The 23,931-nt window shown below is 45.2% G+C and overlaps 1 long non-coding RNA gene across 1 annotated transcript in view; it reads left to right on the top strand.

Moving 5' to 3' along the window:
• The first annotated feature begins 4,548 nt into the window (after window positions 1-4,548).
• The window catches only part of LOC130296734 (uncharacterized), a 38,969-nt gene continuing 19,586 nt past the window's right edge, over window positions 4,549-23,931 (top strand). Inside the window, exons 1-2 of the long non-coding RNA XR_008849271.1 lie at window positions 4,549-4,644; window positions 4,803-4,906. This is a non-coding gene — a long non-coding RNA (uncharacterized LOC130296734). The remainder of the gene's footprint in view (window positions 4,645-4,802; window positions 4,907-23,931) is intronic.

Here is a 23,931-nt window from a genome sequence, read left to right as displayed (position 1 = left end):
AAAAGACAGCAACAAAAAAGTGGATATTTTTTGGTTATTTTTTACACCTCAAAAAAATGTAGTGTATTGCAGGTCTTTAGGTTAATAATTTATGATAACTTTCGGCTGCTGAAAATGTGACTGTAAAGCTTTCACTGCAGCCTTTCTATTATACACAGAACAAAATGTCTCCTAAAGGGTTCCCACCATAAAAGAAACCCCGTACTGGAAATCAGCAATTTGACAGGCAATTTAGAAGATAAACGCTGAATATGTTTTATTTATTGCAGGTCTAGCCTGTATATTCTTCTACAATGAAAAGGTCGCCTGTCTCCTCGCTGGCATGTCGCAAAACTGCAAGAAACACAATTCATTGTGACAATATAAAGCCCGAAAATTTCCCGTTGTATGGATGATAAGTGCATAATCTTAAATATTTTTGAAAAGTCTTATTAACTCTGAAGTAACCTAAGAAAACTTTAAGCCATATGGAAAAATCAATAAAACATGACGTATGTGTGCAGACGCCCAGGGAAGCATATGATGACAAAACAGGGCGGAGGCCCAGTAGGATATAGATGGATGGATGATGAGGGTTCCAGTTCTTCTGTTGCCAACGTGTGGTCACAGTGGCAGGGTCCTTCCACCAGATCTCCAACACTTCTTGGGCTGGCATTGTGATAAAGGGCTTCCAATTAATTAGGACAGTAGAAGTAGCCCCCTATGGTATTCCCTGCATACTGTATATATGTCTGTATAAAATGCTTAGCCTTGTTACGGTGAAGCATCATACTGTAAGATCCAGTGGGCTGTGATCTTGGCTATAGCTACTATTCCAAGTAGGCACTGTGCTGCACACTGACAACTGCATGGAGTGACCCACCCTCTTTGCCACATGATTTTGCAAGGCAGGATGGCTTTTCTTTAGCTTCCTAAGGCTAGGTTTCTACACAGGTTTTTTTCTGTTGTTCTTTGGAAAACTGCTGCTGCAGTTTTTGAGCCAAAGCCAGAAGTGTATTCAAAAGAAATGAGAAATATAAAGGAAGGGCCTATACTTTTCCTTCCTACTGGATCCACTTCTGATGGGTTCAACTAGATGGTACGGCAACAACTGCACCACCAACAACTTGGCCAGTTGTGAATTAAAAAACCCCGACAACTGGATAACTGGGTGCAGTCTGTTGTTTGCAGGATATAGATGCTGTTACGGATAACTGATAGGATAGAGAAAGAGAAACACAAGATGACAGATGACAACATGGAGATTGTACCGCCTGTGGATGAGGCCTAGACACATGACAGGATCTGGGAGGTGCAACCGCACCAACAGCAAGGTTTTGTTCATGTTGTGGGGCATAAGGATTGTCCCATGTGGGATTGTGATGCTGCTCCATGTGCTTACATAAAAAAGAACTATATATATATATATATATATATATATATATATATATATATATATATATATAAATATATATATATATATATATATATATATATATTGAGTATCATTGTAATCCTACTGACCTGAGGAATCAATATAATGTCAGTTTCACTGTGCATCACCGAAAATCACCCCAAATTTGCTTTTTTTTTCTTTTGTATCTTTTCTTTTTATTTTATTTTTTTTTTACTAGTTTTGCCTTATATAGGAAAAAAGGGTGTAATTCCAAAGTACAATTAGTCCTTCCCTTAGACAAGCCCTTATGTGGATCTTAAAAAAAACTAAAATTCTATAATTCAAAACTAAATTTGCCGGTACAGATTAAAAAGGTTGTCCAAGATCCAAAGCAAAAATACTTTACTTTGCCCTTTCAATACCGTTCTCAGGTGCCGCACCACCACCATATTAACTTTCACTTAATGGTTCAATTGCTTGTTAAAACAAATAGCTATTCAGCCAATCACATGGCAACGACTCATGTAGATGACAAAGCATGTAGATGTATGTGGTCAAGACAACTTGCTGAAGTTCAATATGAGCATCAGAATGGGGAAGAAAGGGCATGTGAATGGCTTTGAACATGGCATGGTTGTTGGTGTCAGATGGGCTGGTCTGAATATTTCAGCAACTGCTAATTTACTGGGATTTTCCTGCACAACCATTTCTAGGGTTTACACAAAATGAGGCGAAAAAGAGAAAATATCCAGTGAGTGGAAAAACTGTGTGGACAAAAATACCTTGTTTATGTCAGAGGTCAGAGCAAAAGGACAAACTGCAAACTGGTTCGAGATGAAAGAAAGGCAACAGTTAATTAAATAACTATTCGTTACAACCAAGGTATGCATAATACCATCAGTGAAAGCACAACACATCCATGCTTGGAGCAGATGGGCTACAGCAGCTGATGACCACTTCTGTCAGTGCCACTTCTGTCAGCGAAGAACAGGAAACAGTCTACAATTCCCACAGGCTCACCAAAATTGTACAATGGCAGACTGGAAGAACATTGCCTGGTCCCATTAGTCTTAATTTAAGCTGTAATATTCTGATGGCAGGGTCAGATTTTGGCATAAACAACTTGAAAGCATTGATCCATCCTGCCTTGTATCAATAGTTCAAGCTGGTGGAGGTAGTGTAATAGTGTGAGGAACATTCTCTTTGCACACGTTGGGCCCTTTAGAACCATACAATTATTGTTTAAAGGGGTACTCCGGTTTCCATTTTCTATGGGGATTTTCTCCTACTGTGGACAGTTCTTAAAATGGACAGAGGTGTCAGCAAAGAGCACTGTGGTCATGATGTCATCAGAGAGCTCTGTGTTCCAAAAAAGTTTTGTAGTATTCAGCAGCTAATAAGTTCTGGAAGGATTAAGATTTTTTTATAGAAGTTATTTACAAATCTGTTTAACTTTCTGGCACCAGTTGATAAAAAAAAAAAAAAGGTTTTCACTGGAGTACCCCTTTAAACATTGAAAGCCTTCAGACAGGATAATGCATATCATCTCTAACTGGTTTCATGAACGAACAAGTTTATTGTACTCTGATGTCCTCTACAGTCACCAGATCTCAATCCAATAGAGCTCCTTTGGGATTTGGTGAAACAAGAGATTTGTATCATGGATGAACAGCCGACATATCTGCACCAACTGTGTGAAGCCATCATGTCCATATGGAGCAAAATCTCAAACAATGAAGGCAGTTCTATAGGCAAAAGGGTACAAGAAAGGTGTATATAAAGTGGTGTACATGCCGGACTTCTAGCTACATGCTTCCTGTGCCTTCTTCTTTAAATTTGTTTCTTTCTGCTGGGATGACAGTGCGCTGCAGAATACAAGAATACAATTTAGAGGTTTCTGCTGGACTGCTGGACCTTGTTTGCACTACTAAGGTGCCATCAAAGATACAGTGAAGTGAACTTCTTCCCTCACCCTCAGGTTGACATGGACTTTGATGACCCTTCATGAGAGGCCTCAGAATATGGATCCTTCAATGCATGAATGGAACATCATAGAAATGGCAAAAAATCTTTAAAAGATACTGACGATGCAGGGACCGGAGGATCGTGATGTCATAGCCCTGACCCTCCTGACATCACGCCCTGTCCCCTTAATGCAAGTCCATAGGAGGGGGCGTGGTGGCCACCACGCCCCCTCCCATAGACTTGCATTAATGGGGCGGGACATGATGTCATGAGGGGGCAGGGCCTGACGTCACAAGGGGGCAGGGCGTGACAAGAAGGTAGGACCAGCCACTGCATCGCCAGTCATCAGCCGTGGAGCGAAGCTCCCTCCGTGCACAAGATGACAGGGGTGCTGCAGGAGAGATTGCGGGGGTTCCCATCGGCAGGACCCCCGCGATCAGACATCTTATCCTCTATCCTTTGGATAGAGGATAAGATGTCTAGGGGCAGAGTAACCCTTTAAGGGTTGTTACCTACTTTACACAAACTCTACAGGGAAAAGAAACATAATTATGGACAGCCCAGAAGCAACAATAAAGAGAGGCGAATAAATGATATGTGTACTACTGGTGTATTAGACAGTCCTCTACAAGTTAATAAAACGCTATGAAATATTATATAACGTTGCTTTAAAGTTCATGAAAACATTGATTAAAAAATACAAGATGAAGTGAAATCCTGTGTTGTTGCTTGTCTCAGCTGTGACAAACATGAGCAGTGGTGAAAGGAGAAAACTTTGTATCCTGTATCTCTCACACCCCAGGGTAAGGTCATTTTAGACACACAATAGTCAATGACAGAGGTTGGCCAAGTATTCTTCATGGGGGAGAGTTATCAAAACCTGTGAAGAGGAAAACTTGCTGAGTTGCCCACGGCAACCAATCAGATCACTTCTTTCATTTTGCAGAGGCCTTGTTAAAAATGAAAGAAGTGATCTGATTGGTTGCTATGGGCAACTGGGCAACTTTTCCTCTGCACAGGTTTTGATAAATCTCCCCCCCATGACTCTGAACAACATTGGGGGAGATTTATCAAAACCTGTGCAGAGGAAGAGTGGTGCAGTTGCCCATAGCAAACAATCAGATTGCTTCTTTCATTTTCCACAGGCCTCTTTAGAGGCCTGTGGAAAATGAAAGAAGCGATCTGATTGGTTGCTATGGGCAACTGCACCACTCTTCCTCTGCACAGGTTTTGATAAATCTCCCCCATTGACTTCACAGGGATGCCTGCAGAGCTTTGATTCCTGGTCGAGGAAACCTCTTAAGGTTGGTTCCTGCTGCTTGTCGAGGTTTTCATGCCGAGATACAAATCACCTTAGCAGGTTGTCATAAAGACTGGAAATAAAGTGGAAATATGGGTATATTTTAAGTTTTAACCATTTTAATCCAATATATTAAGTATAACATAGGCTTCTCAATTGCAGACTCTAACAGTACAACAAGTCTACACAGAAACCTTCGCCTGAAGTGGACACCATTTCATGACCAGCTTGTAAGGATATAATAGAGCCTTTTCTACAAGTTAGAGGTGCGCTTAAATGTTTTATTATTACAGCATAGACGTTTGAAACTATTATGGGCTCTTGTGTTCGGACTTTGTGGATGGGAGAAAGTTTCTGACCAATTGCAGGAAACCTTTTAAAGGGGTACTCCGCTGCTCAGCGTTTGGAACAAACTGTTCCGAATGCTGGAGCCGGTGCCGGTGCCGGGAGCTCGTGAGGTCATAGCCCTGCCCCCTCATGATGTCATGCTCGCCCCCTCAATGCAAGTCTAGGGGAGAGGGGGTGACAGCCATCACACCCCCTTCCCTAGACTTGCATTGATGGGGCGGGGCGTGATGGCATGAGGGGGTGAAGCTATGACGTCACGAGCTCCCGGCACCAGCTCAAGCATTCGGAACCGTTTGTTCCAAACGCTGAGCTGTGGAGTACCCTTTTAAGAAGGTGTTTGTAGCTGTCAAGGCCATCTGCCGCCATTGGATTGTATTAAATGGCCTTGGGATAGGGGCATTTGTTACCTCTGCTGTTGAACACCTCTAGAAGACTCCAGAAGCTCTGAGATCATCTCTCCCTAAGGTTGTATTCATGATATCAGAGGCCACAATGGTTCTTGTAGCTAATGGAGGCTATGGAGGGTGATAACCTGATAAGAAGGGCACTTCTGTTCACATGTGCCCCAGAAAGTGGCACCCAAAGTTATTTAAGGTTCTAGTAAAAGTGGTTGAGAAAGTTGCTGTTGCAAGTGTAGCCAGTACAGCCCAACAGCCTGCAACAGAACACTGAAAACAATATGAAAGAGCATATATATATATATATATATATATATATATATATATATATATATACAGTATATGAAGCTAGGCATGTGTCAGGCCCCTCAGGGATCCCAGTGGAAGCTGTAGTTGCACATTGTAATAACCTCTAAAGTAAACTAATCTGATTTGACAGTTTTTATATTTAAATAATAGAGAAGAAACAATTTTACACAGCATGTGACAATGCAGGCATACTTAAAGGTTTACTCTGGTGAAAACCTTTTTTCTTTTAAATTAACTGGTGGCAGAAAGTTAAACATATTTGTAAATTACTTTTATTAAAAAATCTTAATCTTAATCTTTCCTGTACTTATTAGCTGTTGAATACTACAGAGGAAATTCTTTTCTTTTTGGAATGCTCTCTGATGACATCACGAGCACAGTTCTCTCTGCTGACGTTATTATAATAACACTTTATTTATTGTTGTCCTTAGTGGGATTTGACCCCAAGTCCCCAGCACTGCAAGGCAGCAGTGCTAACCACTGAGCCACCATGCTGCCCTTAGCATACATCTGCTATGCATGGTTGCTAAAATGGACAGAGATGTCAGCAGAGAGCACTGTGCTCGTGATGTCATCAGTGTTCCAAAAAGAAAGGAATTTCCTCTGTAGCATTCAGCAGCTACTGGAAGGATTAAGATTTTTTAATAGAAGTAATTTACAAATATGTTTAACTTTCTGCCACCAGTGGATTTAAAAGAAAAAAGGTTTTCACCGGAGTACCCCTTTAACAATAGATATGTGCCTTTTATTATTTATTTGAATCCCACCCCTACAGGCAAATCTTGCTTGCCCCCTACTATCAGTCATATTGGCTCTTTGCTTACCCATGTCTCCTTACTTACTCTTAAAGGACTATTCCGCCCCTAGACATCTTATCTCCTAGGATATCTGATCCGCCGCTGGGGACCCCCACGCTCTTCCTGCTGCACCCAGCATTCGTTTTGAATGTTGGGTGCAGTCCCGGAGGCTCGTGACGTCCATCACGCCCCCTCCCATAGACTTCAATTGGCAGTTATCCCCCACGGAGTGAAGTTAGATCCATGTACCAGATATCTGGGGTGCCACAACATGAATAAGGGGTAAGATGTTTAGGGGTGGAGTACCCCTTTAAGGGGTTCTTGTCAGTTACTGCAGCCTGCTATATCGCATCTTAAAAAAAGAATGCACTTGTAGACTCAGTCCCTAGAGAAAATATATCTAAGGAAAACTTCTATTGATGGAACCTGACTACAGTGAAGACTGTTTGTAGTCAGGATGCACTAGTTAACCACAAGAATCAGCGTAACAGCAGCAAGTACATAAAGGAGGGAAACAGGACTAAGGAGGCAAAAGTCATGGAGATATATCATGAATAGTGTTGCTCGCAAATATTCGCAATTCGAATATTATTCGCGAATATCGCATATTCGCGAATTTCATGAATATAGCGCTATATATTCGTAATTACGAATATTCTTTTTTTTTTCTTTTTTTTTTCCTTCACAGTACACATCACAGTGATCACCCCTCTCTGCTTCCAGCTTGTGTGGTGTAAAGAAGGCTCTAATACTACTGTGTGAGACTGGCGCACGAAAATTTTTCGCATATGCGAATTTTCGCACATGCTAATTTTGTATATGCTAATTTTCACATATGTTAATTTTCGCATACGCGAAGTTTCGCATGTGCGAAAATAAAACTAGAATGTAACGAATATGCGAATATTCGCGAATATATGACGAATATTCGTCCATATATTCGCGAATTCGAATATGGCCTATGCCGCTCAACACTAATCATGAAGTGCCAGATGATTATAATTTATAGCTACTGGCCTCAGCATGTCTAAAGGGAACTTGCACTTTAACCCGTTAAGGACACAGGGCGTACAGGTACGCCCTGGCGTCCTGGTAGTTAAGGACACAAGATGTACCTGTACACCCGTGGGAATTTCGGTCCCCGCCGTGTTACGTGCGGGGACCGGACCGGGATGCCTGCTGAAATCATTCAGCAGGCACCCCGTGCAAACCCCTGGGGGGGGGGGGGGGGGGGGGTCCTGAGACCCCCCATGTCGGCCAATGCCACAAATCACCGGTCAATTCAGACCGGCGATTTGCGGCGATTTTGGGTCAATCGGATCTCTGGTGACCCAGAAAAATAGGGTGAATGGGGCTGTCCCAGACACTCCCATTCACCCTTACCCAGCAGGAGGGAGGTGGCATGGGTGCCACCCCATGATCACGTGATTGAGTGGTCGGAATGACCGACCAATCACTACCCTGCTGGGCGGTGATCGGTGCAGTGATCAGGGCTGGCAGGGGTCTCCTACCTTTCCCTGGACTGGCAGGGGTCCCCTCAGGAGTGGCGGCGGCAGACAGGAGCAGCAGGAGCGGTGGCAGGAGTGGCGGCGATCCCGGCGGTTCAGGCGGCAGGATACAGCAGGAGGTGAGACTTGTTCACCTCATGCTGTTGCTTAGCAACAACTCTCAGCATGCACAGCCAAAGGGCATGCTGGGAGTTGTAGTTTTGCAACAGCTGGAGTTCCAACTACAACTCCCAGCATGCACAGCCAAAGGGCATGCTGGGAGTTGTAGTTTTGCAACAGCTGGAGCTCCAACTGCAACTACCAGCATGCACAGCCAAAGGGCATGCTGGGAGTTGTAGTTTTGCAACAGCTGGAGCTCCAACTACAACTACCAGCATGCCCTTTGGTAGTCTGTGCATGCTGGGGGTTGTAATTATGCAACAACTGGAGGCACATTTTTTCTATGAAAAAGTGTGCATCCAGCTGTTGCATAGCTAAAACTCCAGCATGCATGGACAGCCGAAGGGCATGCTGGGAGATGTAGCAGTGTGCCTCCAGCTGTTGCAAAACTACAACTTTCAGCATGCCCTTCGGCTGTCAATGCATGCTGATTGTTGCAGTTTTGAAACAGCTGGAGACACATTGGTTGTGAAACAGAGTTCGTGTCCTAACTCAGTGTTTCATAACCAGTGTGCCTCCAGCTGATGCAAAAATACAACTCTCAGCATGCACTAAGAGACTGTACATGCTGGGAGTTCTAGTTTTTTTCAACAGCTGGAGGCACACTGGTTGCAAAACACTGAGTTAAGTAAAAAAAAAAAAAAAAAAAAACGTCTTGTACTGCACTGTTTCAAAGACAGAGCCTCCAGCTGTTGAAAAACAACAACTCCCAGTATTGCCGGACAGCCACTGATTGTCAAGGCATGCTGGGAGTTTTGCAACAGCTGGAGACACCCTGCTTGGAAAACACTGCGGTTTGGTATTTTGGTGGCAGATACAACTCCCCAATTTAGGCCTCAAAAGCGCATGGCACTCTATCACTTCAGAGCCCTGTCGTATTTCAATGCAACAGTTTAGGGCCACATATGGGGTATTTCTGTACTTGGGAGAAATTGTGTTACAAATTTTGGGGGGCTTTTTCTCCTTTTACCCCTTATGAAAAGGTAAAGTTGGGGTCTACACCAGCATGTTAGTGTAAAAGAATTACATTTTTTACACTAACATGCTGGTTTGCCCCATACTTTTCATTTTCACAAGCGGTAAAAGGAAAAAAAAAGAAATGAAAAAATACAGTACTACCCCATATGTGGGTGTAAAGTGATCTGCGGGTGCACAACATGGCTCCGAAGTGAGAGCGCACCATGTACATTTGAGGTCTAAATTGGTGATTTGCAAAACAATAAATACCCACATGTGACCCCATTTCAGAAACTACACCCCTCACAGAATGTAACAAGAGGTATAGTGAGCCTGAACACCCAACAGGTGTTTGACAAATTTTATTTAAAGTTGGATGTGAGAATTAAACATTTTTGTATTTTTCACTAAAATGATGGTGTTACCCTACATTTTTCATTTTCACTTGGGAGAATAGGAAAAAAGCCCCTCAAAATTTGTAGCCCCAGAGTAAGAACATACCCCATATGTGGATGTAAAGTGCTCTGCGGGCGAACTACAATGCTCAGAAGAGAAGGAGCACCATTGGGATTTTGGAGAGAGAATGTGTCTGAAATTGAAGGCCATTGTGTTTACAAAGCCCCCATAGTGCCAGAACAGTGGACCATTCCCATTTGTGACCCCATTTTGGAAACTACACCCCTCACGGAATGTAATAAGGGGTACAATGAGCATTTACACCCCACAGGTGTCGACAGATTTTTGGAAGAGTGGTCTGTGAAAATGAAAAATGTACTACGGGGGGGTTGTAAATGCGACATGCCCCCAAAAACCATTTCAGCAAAATTTGCTTTCCAAAAGCCAAATGGGCCCGCAGTGCACTTGATGTCCACACATGAGGCATTACCATACTCAGAAGAGATGGGGTTCCAAATTTTGGGAGGCATTTTCTCCAATTACCATTTGTACAAATGTTATATTTTCGGGAAAACAAGCATTTTAGTGGAAAAAAAAATTATTTACACATCCAACTTTAACAAAAAGTCGTCAAACACCTGTGGGGTGTTCAGGCTGACTGTACACCTTGTTACGTTCCTTGAGGGGTGTAGTTTGCAAAATAGTATGCCATGTTGTTTTTTTATTTTTGCTGTTCTGGCACCATAGAGGCTTCCTAAATGTGACATGTCCCCCAAAAACGATTTCAGAAAAATTCACTCAATTTTCACATTCTCACGTTCCTTGAGGGGTGTAGTTTGCAAAATAGTATGCCATGTTGTTTTTTATTTTTGCTGTTCTGGCACCATAGAGGCTTCCTAAATGTGACATGTCCCCCAAAAACCATTTCACAAAAATTCACTCAAAATTCACAAAATCCCATTGTCACTCCTTCCCTTCTGAGCCCTCTACTGCGCCCGCCAAACCTTTTACATCCACATATGAGGTATTTCCTTACTCGAGAGAAATTGGGTTACAAATTTTGGGGGGCCTTTTACGCCTTGTAGGCCTTGTAAAATTTCAAAAACTGGGTCTACAAGAACATACAAGTGTAAAAAATTACTGCTATTCCTGTGAAACACTTAAAGGGTTAACACACTTTCTGAATGTCATTTTATATACTTTGAGGGGTGCAGTTTTTATAATGGGGTCATTTATGGGGTATTTCTAATATGAAGACCCTTCAAATCCACTTCAAAACTGAACTGATCCCTGAAAAGTTCAGTTTTTGAAAATTTTGTGAACTATTAGGAAATTGTTGCTGAACTTTGAAGCCCTCTGATCTTCCAAAAGTAAAAACATGTCAACTTTATGATGCAAACATAAAGTAGACATATTGTATATGTGAATCAATATATAATTTATTTGGTATGTCTATTTTCCTTATAAGCAGAGAGTTTAAAAGTAAAAAAAATGCAACATTTTCAAATTTTTATCAAATTTCAAATCAAGCAAAATATGTCACAAAAAAACATTCTCAGAATCAGAATAAAAAGTAAAAGCATCCCAGAGTTATTAATGCTTAAGATGACAGTGGTCAGATGTGCAAAAAATGCTCGGGTCCTTAAGGTGAAAATGGGCTTGGTCCTTAAGGGGTTAAATCAGAATGTATGTGAGTTAGAAATTGAACAATAGGAAATTATTAGTTTATTGATACACTACACCTCTCTCATAACATTTTCTTCTCCAATACATCATTGTTCTCTGTCTTCCACTGAGAAGACATAAAGGTCAAGATTTTTTATTACAGATTAAGAAGTGCAAGAGAAATAATAACTGAGGACTTGTTGTCAGTCAATGATGGTGATGACCTCCTCACAACTAAAAGATTAATGTCAGCAGCTGCAAACAAGTTCATTGTAACATCATAACCATGTGTATATACACTGCTCAAAAAATAAAGAGAACACTTAAACAACACAATGTAACTCCAAGTCAATGACACTTCTGTGAAATCACACTGTGCACTCAGGAAGCAACACTGATTGACAATCAATTTCACATGCTGTTGTGCAAATGGAACAGACAACAGGTAGAAATTATAGGCAATTAGCAAGACACCCCCAATAAAGGAGTGGTTCTGCAGGTGGTGTCCACAGACCACTTCTCAGTTCCTATGCTTCCTGGCTGATGTTTTGGTCACTTTTGAATGCTGGCGGTGATTTCAATCTAGTGGTAGCACGAGACGGAGTCTACAACCCACACAAGTGGCTCAGGTAGTGCAGCTCATCCAGGATGGCACATCAATGCAAGCTATGGCTAGAAGGTTTGCTGTGTCTGTCAGCGTAGTGTTCAGAGCATGGAGGCGCTACCAAGAGACAGGCCAGTACATCAGGAGATGTGGAGGAGGCCGTAGGAGGGCAACAACCCAGCAGCAGGACTGCTACCTCCGCCTTTGTGCAAGGAGGAGCACAGCCAGAGCCCTGCAAAATGACCTCCAGCAGGCCACAAATGTTCATGTGTCCACTCAAACGGTCAGAAACAGACTCCATGGGGGTGGTATGAGGGCCTGACATCCACAGGTGGGGGTTGTGCTTACAGCCCAACACCGTGCAGGATATTTGGCATTTGCCAGAGAACACCAAGATTGGCAAATTCGCCACTGGCACCCTGTGCTCTTCACAGATGAAAGCAGGTTCACACTGAACACATGCGACATGATGAGTCTGGAGATGCCGTGGAGAACGTTCTGCTGCCTGCGACATCCTCCAGCATGACCGGTTTGGCGGTGGGTCAGTAATGGTGTGGGGTGGCATTTCTTTCAAGGGCCGCACAGCTCTCCATGTGCTTGCCAGAGGTAGCCTGACTGCCATTAGGTACCGAGATGAGATCCTCAGACCCTTTGTGAGACCATATGCTGGTGCGGTTGGCCCTGGGTTCCTCCTAATGCAAGACAATGCTAGACCTCATGTGGCTGGAGTGTGTCAGCAGTTCCTGCAAGAGGAAGGCATTGATGCTATGGACTGGCCCATTCCCCAGACCTGAATCCGATTGAGCACATCTGGGACATCATGTCTCGCTCCATCCACCAACGCCACGCTGCACCACAGACTGTCCAGGAGTTGGCGGATGCTTTAGTCCAGGTCTGGGAGGACATCCCTCAGGAGACCATCCGCCACCTCATCAGGAGCATGCCCAGGCTTCGTAGGGAGGTCATACGGGCACGTGGAGGCCACACACACTTCTGAGCCTCATTGTGACTTGTTTTAAGGACATTACATAAAGTTGGATCAGCCTGTAGTGTGGTTTTCCACTTTGATTTTGAGTGTGGCTCCCTATCCAGACCTCCATGGGTTGATACATTTGATTTCCATTGATAATTTTTGTGTGATTTTGTTGTCAGCACATTCAACTATGTAAAGACGAAAGTATTTCATACGATTAGTTCAGTCATTCAGATCTAGGATGTGTTATCTTAGTGTTCCCTTAACTTTTTTTGAGCAGTGTATGATATGTCATATTAATGGTAAGCTGTCAACTTCATGAAGTATAAACCACCATTGTGACAGCTGAGCAATGTGAATTCAGTAACTGAGCAATAGTAGAAGCATTTCTTAAAGGGATTTTCCACTTCCACAAATTATTTTTCTTGGCAAGGTTCTGCACAAATAACAGGTCATTACTGAGATCTGCATTGATCAGCTGTTATATTTGTCAACAAGTGTTCAATTTACCTTTAGCACCGTGGTGCACTCTAAAATAATGGGTGATCTATGTGAGTGGTCCATGTTATGTATGGACATGATGGGTCCACCAAAACGTAAGAGACAATGGGGTAGATAAATACGGAATAGTTCTTAGACAGTGTAAAAAAAAAGCCTGACAGTCTAAAACCAAAGATTTGGTTATTTGGTATCACCGCGTGCGAAAATATCAGAACTATTAAAATATAATGTTAATTATCCCATAAGGTGAACGACGTGAACGTAAAAAAAAGCCCCAAATTGCTGCTTTTTTTATAACATTTTATTCCCCAAAAAATGTATTAAAAGTTTTATATATTCATATGTGGTATCAAAAAAAATTACAGATCACTGCGCAAAAAGTGAGCCCTCATGCCGCCGCTAATACGGAAAAATTTAAAAGTTATAGGTCAGCAAAATAGAGGGATTTTAACAGATAACTACGGGATTGAACATTACATACTTTTCGATTATTATACTGCTTAAAAAAAATCGCAAACTTTTTAACCAAATTAGTGTATTTAAAGAAGAACTACGGGATTGAATAATGTATCCCCTATCCTAAGGATAGGGGATAAGTTTCAGATAGCGGGGGGTCCGACCGCTGGGGCCCCCCACGATCTCCCATACGGGGCCGCGGCTCTCTGCATAGAGAGCGTGTGTTGACCACCGCACGAGGCGGCGGCTGACATGCGCCCTCCATTTACTGCTATGGGAGAGCCGAAGCGCTGCCTTCGGCAATTTCCGTCTCTCCCATAGCAGTGTATGGAGGGGGCGTGTCGGACGCTGCTTCGTGCGGTGGTCAACACGCCCTCTCTAACCAGAGAGCCGGGCCCCGTACGGGAGATCATGGGGGGCCCCAGTGGTCGGACCCCCCGCGATCTGAATCTTACCCCCATCCTTAGGATAGGGGATACATTATTCAATCCCGTAGTTCTTCTAATTTGGTTAAAAAGTTTTCGATTTTTTTTAAGCAGTATAATAATTGAAAAGTATATAATCATGGGTATCATTTTAATCATATTGACCCACAGAATAATGAAAACAAAAGTGTACAGCATGAAAACGAAACCTTCCAAATGGGCTGAGTTAAGGGGTTAAGCTATGACCTTTTTTGTGGCAAAACCAAACCACGTCAGCGCTCAGTGCTCGGCCTGGCTAATCTATATTCATTGCCTCCCTCCGCCGGACATTTATCAAAGCTGGTGTAAGGTATTAAAGATTTGCTTGGTGTATTGTTTGCTCAGTTGCTCAAAATTTACCAAAATGGTGCACAGGACTTGATACATTTTTAGCAATTATAGAAACCAGTGGGCTATAGAGATTGGTTTAAGCTTCGTGCATCTGACACTTTTGTACGTGTCCTATTAGGTGGTGTAGGTTTGCGTAAAAAACAGACAGTAGACAACGTTGAAAGTGAAAATGCTATTGCGCAAAATTTGCAGGGACATTTAGAACATTGAAGTGGTGCAAACCCAATGATAAATGTCCCCCTATATTTTTATGTATGTATCTCTACCAAACAGTATGTGGCTAGCTTTTGCTAAACTACAACTCCCAGCATGCCCCGACAGCATTTGGTTTGAGCATGCTGGGAGTTGTAGTTTTGCAACAACTGGAGACCAGCTTGAAGACCCACTATGAAGCTGCACTGAGGCCGCTTCCGTGTGTACCCAAGAAGCTGTACATGCGCAGTAGATGAGAATACAGAGTGGGGAGAGGAAGAAAGGCAATGAATACTGAAATACTGATGAGCCGGGCCGAGCGCTGAACGAGCTGATGTCAAAGCCCTAGGCAAGGATTGTAACCCTGCCCGAGCCACTTGTCGCTCATTTGCATATTTAGAAAAATGAAGATAACAGAGCAATGTATGCGGACATGGTGAGCATCGTTTTTATCAGTGTCACCCGCAATACCAGACAGTATCACTGGTGACTCTGCGGACAGTTTTCCTTTAAATATAGTAAAATATACTTAATTGAAAGACAATAAAAGAAAAAAAAAATAAGCAAATTACATTGCAAAAAGGGAGAACCAAAGTGCCCAGCAGATCTCCCCCTTCAGCCCCCTCCCCCGCCCCGCCCTTTTAACACTTCCCCCCTCTCCAGCCCTTCTCTAATAACATATCTACCCTCCCCAAACCCCATTTAAAGCAGGTCTCCCCTCACAGGACTCTCGGCTCCCCTCTGCCTTCCACATAACAGGCCCCCCTATTCAGCCTCAACCCCCCGTTCCCTACAGACAACAGCCCCCCCCACCACCACATACAAGGTACATAGAAGGACTCTCATCCCCCCCCCCCCCACACACACACACACATAGCAGAACTCCCAGTAATAAGATCAGGTTCCCCTCACCCGATGCAGCGCATCTTCCCCCGAGCAGCATCGGTTCCAGCAGGAGGAGGAGCCAGAGGAGCACAGAGGAGGCAAGAGAGGAGAGGCATCCAGGAGTGTCCTGTCTGTACTGTGGGTCAGACTGTGTAGCCTCCTCTCACTGTGTGAGCCTATTGGTCTTCTCTGGACAGGAGAGAAAAGAAGAAGAGCTCCCTCATGGCACCTACAGCTCTGCCTGTAAGTACCCAGCAGCCGGTACCAGTGGCAGCTCAGTGGGTGGGGGATAACTTCATTATCGGTCCCCCAGCGGGAATTCCTGGGGGGATCCGTCCCCCCTGGTTCCTACTCCCCTGTTTTTTTACCACAATCCTCAGCTCAAGCAACTAATGTAAAAAGAGAAATGGGTTTTCGTGTAAGACGTATGACCTTTAATGTTGCTTCTTAACTATTTTTCACATTTCTCTTTGCCAGAGACATATAAAACATATAATATTCACAGCTTGGTTTAACCAATATCATTTCCACAACAGAAGCAAAATATGTCTCTCGGCTTTACTAAATATCTGTTACTGGGGGGGCGGAGCCTAGCCGCGGACTGGTATGGACGTCTGAGCCTGCAGCTCTCCCGTCCGACTGAGAGAAAGCACCTATAACTCCATCCATTTCTAGCATGCGATGGTCAAATACGGCAAACAAGCCACTGCTGACCCTGGTGACTCGCCCAGACCTGGAAGAGGACAGACAGAGATGGCCAAATTCTTTAAAAAGAAAGGAGGCATCTCTCCCGCCAGGCAGCCCAAGATGGCGCCGGACGCGAGCAGCCAGAGAGACTCCATGGAGGAGGCGGAACAAGACACCGACACAGAGGGAGCCTCTCCTGCGATGGTGACCCAGCAATTCTTAAAGTCCTTCATGAAGAAGGCCCTCGCCCAGGCAGTGAAGCCGGTCCTGGCGGAGCTTTCTGATATCAAGGCGGAAGTACTATCGATCGGCCACAGAACGGAGGCGCTGGAGACGGCTTGCTCCTCACTCGCCTCGCACTCCTCGGCCCTTGCAGACCGCACGGAACAACTGGAGATGCACATCAACTCCGCATATGCCTTAATAGAAGACCAGGAGAATCGGAGTCGCAGGAAAAACATTAGATTGAAAGGAATCCCCGAGACCTGGGCTAACGAGGTGCTCCGTAAAGTCGCGCTTGACATCTTTGCGACTCTCCTGGGGAGGGAGCGGGCAGACCACATTGTGATAGAGAGGATCCACAGGGCCCTGCGACCGAAGCCAAGACCAGCAGACCCACCAAGGGATATCGTTTGTGGCCTCCTGTCCTACGTGGACACTGCGGCCATCCTCCAAGCTGCCAGGGTACAACACCCAGTGAAATATGAAGGAGAAGAGATTGCCCTTTACCAAGATATTGCTCCCTCAACCCTTGCAAAGCGGAGATTGCTAAAACCGCTCCTTGAGAGTTGGAGAGCCCGGGGCCTCCAATATGCGTGGCTCTTTCCATTTGGGCTATCTATTAATCACAATGGCCGTAGACTCATAGTACGAACCCCGGCAGACCTGCAGGGGATATGGGCCGTCCTGGACATTCCGCCTGTCGAGGTTCCCTCCTGGCTCCCGATCTCTGACCTGCGCCCTCTCCCGGACCTGCCGCGACCAGAGGACTGGAAGGTGGTCTCCCGCACTAAAGCAGGAAAATTAAAGAAGACCCCGCAGAAGGAGACCCCTCCACCACGTTGAATCCTGCTGAGGGGTCTTGGTTTCTCTCTACTCCACAAGCCGACGCGAACCTCGAGAATCTCCATTGGACGTGTCTCATGCGGCTGGTGCCGCTAAGGTTTGCTTACCTTGCCACCCCCCCCTCCCCCCCCTTCACCTGGGGAGGACTGTTTGCTGTTTACCTGTTGGTTGAACTGGTTATATCCCATTACCCACCGGAGCTGCCCCTTTGCATATGACAGCACTTGTCTGGTTGCTTCAGCCATCACCCACACCCCCTTTTAGCCCACAATAGCATCTCCTTCACCCCGCTACCTGAACTCCCCCCCCTCCCCTTTTCCTGTTCGGTGATCTCATGCAGGACATTCAGAGGATGGACAGAGACATTGAAACTTACCACCGATACGGATGCCTACTTGCCTCTCCTTCAGAGACCCCCCCCCCCCCACACCCACCCTCGACCACCATTTTCACTCCTCACCCTAGATGGGGCCTATTTCCATTTGTGATGTATAAGTATCTTATATTTGTATTTATAAGTGTGTATCTGGTGTGCCAAGTTCCTCTACTACCCCCCCCCCCTCCCCAACTCTCTTTACTCACCAGATCTGAGTTTCGAAATGTTAGCCTTCGGTCTCGGCGGCCGCAGACTTGTCCGCTGTCCGGTGGATCGGCTGTTTAGACTGAAATGCACGCAATGTCGCCTGATACTTCAGTTGATTGCTACCAGCTCTATTATCATATTGTCAAGTGTTGTGAAATATACATACCCCCCCCCACCCTAGCTCCCACCACCCTCTCTCCCTCCCCCCCCCCCCCTTTCCCTTTCTATCGCTACTTTTATAGCAGGATAGCTCTGTGCACCACACCAGATTCTTTGGTTGTTCCTGCACTCGAGCACCAAGTTGATTGCCACTAACTTTCATATTGCTATACATCGCAATAGATACCTTTCCTCCCCCCCCCCCTTTTTTCCTTTCCCATGTCACCCCTTCCCCCCCCCCCTCCCCTCCCTCTACACGTCTTAGATTGGTTGCTTGTAATACACGCTCGAACTGCAGGTTACCATCAAGCTCTCAGACGACACTCAGAGATTATTGGCATACTATTGCTTATTCCATGTACTGTATTAGGTTTGAGGTGTTTTCTAATGCTTTATGTCTGAACCCCCCCCCTTTTCCCTACTTCCCCTATCTCTCCTTCCTCCTTCCCTCCGACCCTAACCTAATCTCCCCCCCCCCTCTCTCTCCCAACCAGTCCCAATATCCCATTGTCCTACGGTGCAGCTCGACTACACCCCTCATAGACCCCTCCTCTGGAGCCCTATATTTCCCATTACCCCTTGATACCTGACTTCTTACCTGAAGCAACCTCCCATCGCCTTCCCCATCCAGATTTATTACAGCCCGTGGACTCGGCAATGCAGTCTGACATACACTATGGATCGGATATCCCAGTTTTAAACAACGACCGTGTTTGACCACTTAGTGCCTTAAGGTGCACATTTCTCTAGTCTATCACAGACTAGGCGTACCTGTTGCCACCCCCTGAGATTAGGTAACTCACCGTATCTCAGTTACTTACGTCTCTTCACCTCACTCACACGAGTGGGATCTTTCTCTTACTTTACTCCCTCCCCCCCTTTTATCCTCCCCCCCTTTTCTTTACTCCCCCCCCTCCTTTACCCCCCCCTCTGACCCTTTGCTGCTCCTCTCCCCCTCTCTACCCCTGACCCTCTGCCTGCTGCCCTTTGTTCACCACCCCCCCCCTACCCCAATCCCTCCTGTCGACGTGTAATGGTTGATGTCACGCTAGTCTCCTATAATGTCAGAGGCTTGAATTCCCCTGAAAAACGCCACCATGTTGTGGATCAGCTTAGAAGACTAAAGGCCTCCATAGCTTTTCTACAAGAGACCTACATTAGAAGGGATAAACTCCCCAAGCTCCCCACTAAATATTTTAACCAGTGATTTCATTCCTGCCACGGGACCTCGGCGTCTAAAGGGGTGTCAATTGCGATCCACAAATCCCTGCCGGTTAAGGTGCTTCATCAGCATACAGACTCGGAGGGTAGACTCCTCTTTCTACGTATCCAGATACACCAGTCTAAGTACACGCTGGCTAACATCTATGCCCCCAACCACGCTCAGTTCCCCTGGTTGATTCAAACCTTAGCTGACCTTAAACTGTACGCAGAGGGGCCAATCATCCTGGGGTCGGATCTTAATGTAGCTCTGAACCCCTGCTTGGACTCATCGTCTGGTGTGTCCCACATTTCACAGAGACTGCTGGCTAGACTGCTCACTAAACTGTCTGATTTATCCCTTTTAGATCCCTGGAGAACTCGGAACCCTTCCGTCAAAGATTATTCGTATTACTCGGCTACGCACAGGACATACCAAAGACTGGATTACCTGCTCATCCACACCTCTCTCCTGCCGACTGTGGTGTCCACAGGTATTGAACCGATCACGATATCAGACCATGCCCCTATCTTTCTAACTATATCTCTCACTAACAGCACTCCTCCCACTTTCACCTGGAGACTGAACGAAAGGATCCTTGAGCACCCACTAGCTTTCCCTGACATTCTAAAACATTTGCAGATATATTTTACTGAAAATGCAGGTTCTGGACCTCCACCACGGATGGTGTGGGAGGCCCACAAGGCCTACATACGAGGCATCCTCATCTCCTGGGGATCCAAACTAAACAAAGATTACAGGAAAAGGTTAGACAAATTATTACACGACATCTCCACTCTTGAGAGGGTTCATAAACGTTCCCAGCTAGAGGCCACTTTGACAGAACTCAGGGCGTTGAGGGAGGAGCTTATTAAACATCTATATGAGCGCTCCTCTAAAGCATACCTGCACCACAGACATAAATTATACGCACACGGAGACAAAGGAGGCCGCCTAATGTCCACACTCATCAAAAAGGCTAGAACCAAGCAACACATACATGAAATAAAAGATAGGAATGGCTTAACACAGACATCCACTCCCCTTATTGCGAAGGCTTTCCACAGCTTTTATGAATCCCTGTATAACCTTCAACCCCCTCAGGGTGCAGATGTTGACCAGACCCTCTCGGAAGCTCGGTCTCGCTTCCTGGCTGAATTGGACTTGCCCTCCTTGCCCTCAGCAATGTCTTCTACCCTCTTAGACCCTATTACCCCCGAAGAAGTTAGAAAGGTGATACTATCTTTTCCCCCGGGAAGAAGCCCTGGACCCGATGGTCTGTCGTTAATATACTTTAAGAAATTCATCGATACCTTACTCCCACATCTCACTGACACATGCAACTCACTCCTGGGAGGGGGATCTTGGCCAAAACAGTCGTAAGAGGCCCACATCACACTTATCGCTAAGGAGGGCAAAGACCCCGAGCGATTGTGGTAGCTACAGACCCATATCGCTCCTCAACATAGATCTGAAGATATGGCTAAATTACTTTCTATGCGCATTAAAAAGCTTCTCCCACACTTGATTGCACCAGACCAGTCCGGCTTTGTCCCAGGCCGCGAAGGTAGGTCTAACACTTTCAAGCTCTTGGCCTCCATACAACATGCTCATGACGAACGTATACCTCTGGTCCTTCTCGGTGTAGATGCCGAGAAGGCTTTTGACAGAGTTAGCTGGTCGTTTATGAAGGATGTTCTCCGGAAATATGGCTTCCCCCCACCCTTTATTGCTGCTATCTTTTCCCTGTACTCTAGCCCCTACGCCTCTCTAATGGTCAATGACACATTGTCCCTACCCTTTCACATCACCAACGGCACCAGGCAGGGGTGTCCCCTGTCCCCTACTTTGTTTATTTTAGTTATGGAATCCCTTCTTCAAAAAATAAGACAGCATGAGGGGGTGAGGGTGTACTTACACCTGATGGTGAACTAAAAACCCTAGCATTCGCAGATGACTTACTCTTCCTCCTAACTTGTCCAGAGGAGGGTCTCCCCTGCCTGGTCTCGCCATTCACAGAATTTGGTCGCATATCTAACTACAAAATCAATATAACTAAACGGAACTCTTAAATATTTCTCTCCCAGCAGCAAGAGTCAAAGACCTCAAACTGCTCTCCCCATTCCCGTGGGCGCCTTCCTCCCTGAAGTATTTGGGTGTTCGTGTAACTCCTACACTAGATGAACTGTACAATGCTAACTTTAAACCTCTACTGGAGGATATCCAAGCCCTATTGAAGGAATATGACTTTCCCCTCATCTCCTGGATAGGAAGGAGAAATGTCCTCCAGACTTACGTTGTTCCCAAAATAACATATAAACTCCAAATGCTTCCAAAAGCCCTTCCCCAGCCTTCTTCTCTGCGATCAGGAAGTTGCTCTCCTCATACTTATGGAAACACAAAACACCTAGATTAGCACACTCTCTCTTGTCCAAACCATCTGTTAAAGGAGGAATAGGGATTCCCGACATTTCAGCTATTTACAAAACAATACAACTTGAAGATGGATTCACTCCCAACCACATCTCCGGACTTCCTCCGACTCACATCACTTTTCTGAGTGGGAGTGGGGCCCGTTGGGTTAGTGGAGACGACTTCATCAAAGCGCTATGGGTCACCAAGCACAAACAACTCTCTCGGTCATCCTGCTCCCACCTATTTCTTGGTCTTTCATCTGTTTGGCACTCTCTAGCTCCAGCTCTCTCCCCTCCTGACTCTCCTATTCTCCCCGCTGGTCTGATACCGTTGATTGGAGGTTGTAACTACTCGACATATTCCTCTCTATGGGGGAAATTAAATTCCTACACAGTCGAACAAGTCTTTGTGGACGGGAGGGTTCCGACAACAGATGAATTTCGATCACTCCTACCCTCTTGCCGTCTCTCCTTCCTTCACCTAGAACACATGAAACATTGCTGTACGCTCTTCTTGCGAACAGTGGGAAGGCTTAGGGAGCCCACTGAATTCGAGAGATCTCTCACTGCTCAATCAGCGAGACTACACAAATTATCTTCTATTAGGAAACTACTAGCTGATATTTTGACGACCACTAAACCAACCTACCTCATCTCGTGGGAGAGAGAGCTGAACACTTCTCTCTCCACCGAGGAGACCGAATACATTCTCACTCATTCCCAAGGCTTCTCCAGATGTATTAGGCTGAGAGAAATGCATTACAAATTGCTGTCTAGATGGCATAGGACTCCTGAGTTCTTGCACCTTCATAGTCTCTCCTCCTCCGGGCTTTGCTGGAGATGTGAGAAGCACACGGGCACCCACACCCACATATGGTGGACTTGCGCCACCATAGCTGGGTATTGGCTGGAGATTGAGGGAGAAATCAATGCTATTTTGCATACCTCGCTTACACTGAACCCAGAGATGGTTATCCTAGGTAGACCATCCGATTTGTACCGTCCTCACAGAGACCTCTTGTTAACTCACCTGCTAGCGGCCGCAAAGTCCTTGATACCTTTAAAGTGGTTGAGTCCTACTCCACCTTCCCTGAACGAGTGGAAGGCTAAGGTCCATCAGATCTGTCAATTTGAGGAGATGTCCCATAGAGCGAATAGAACGCATGATAAATATCTACGGATTTGGTCTCCGTGGCTACTACACCAGGTCAACCATTGATGTCGTCCTATCCCCCCCCCCCTTCCCTCCTATACTTTCCTCTTCCTACCCCCCCCCCCTCCCTCTACCCTTTATCTCTGTCTCTTCTTTCTCTTCCCCAGTTTACCCACTTTGTTTATGCATGATACCTCCTGGGGTTCAATTGTAACCTCCACGATCTATTGCACATGTTTTCATGCACAGCTATCAATGTTATGGAATGTTTCCTCAAAATTGTACTCTGGAACTTCTATGTTTTAAGAATTTGGAAAGCAATAAAAAGTTTATTGAGAAAAGAAAAAAATATCTGTTACTGGCAGACTGTCATAGAAGATAATATCACATTCTGATCATGAATATGGGGACAGATACCCAGACTAGTTCTACAATAATACCGGTCTGTAGGCACATACTTACCGAGGTAAACCAAGGGCACCCCTGTGTAAGATTGCTCTGGATTTATTCGGTTACGTGTGCGGCAGCCTCTGAATCAAATCTACATCAGCTCAGAGCTTACATAGATTACTATAATTTACGCCTGGGGGTTTGCGCAAAAGTTTGCAACTTTCAGCTGATCTGCGCCTGGCACAGATCTTCATAAATTTCCCTTTGTTTTTACCATTCTTCAATTATTCCTGGGACTGTATGAATAAATTGACACCTGGCTTGCTACCATTTTAACTGACAATAGGGTGTGTCTCTACACCAGTGTTTCCCAACCAGGGTGCCTCCAGGTGTTGTAAAACTACAACTCCCAGCATGCCTGGACAGCCTTTGGCTGTCCAGGCATGCTGGGAGTTGTAGTTTTGCAACACCTGGAGGCACCCTGGTTGGGAAACACTGCTCTACACAGTATAATACCATCAGTACTGATTGGACAGTATCAGAGTGTTTAGGGACACACCCCAATGACAAGGGGAATGGTAGCGCCCAATTGTCAACTTATCAGAGATCACCATTCAGGTTTTCGAATTTGATGGCGGATACAATTTTGGCTGCAGGGCTGGCATCAGAAATTTTG

This window comes from Hyla sarda, chromosome 12 (assembly GCF_029499605.1).
Source record: "Hyla sarda isolate aHylSar1 chromosome 12, aHylSar1.hap1, whole genome shotgun sequence".
NCBI classification, from domain to species: Eukaryota; Metazoa; Chordata; class Amphibia; order Anura; family Hylidae; genus Hyla; species Hyla sarda.
The sequence above is the reverse complement of the archived record's forward strand: the minus strand, read 5'-3'. Positions and strand labels throughout refer to the sequence as shown.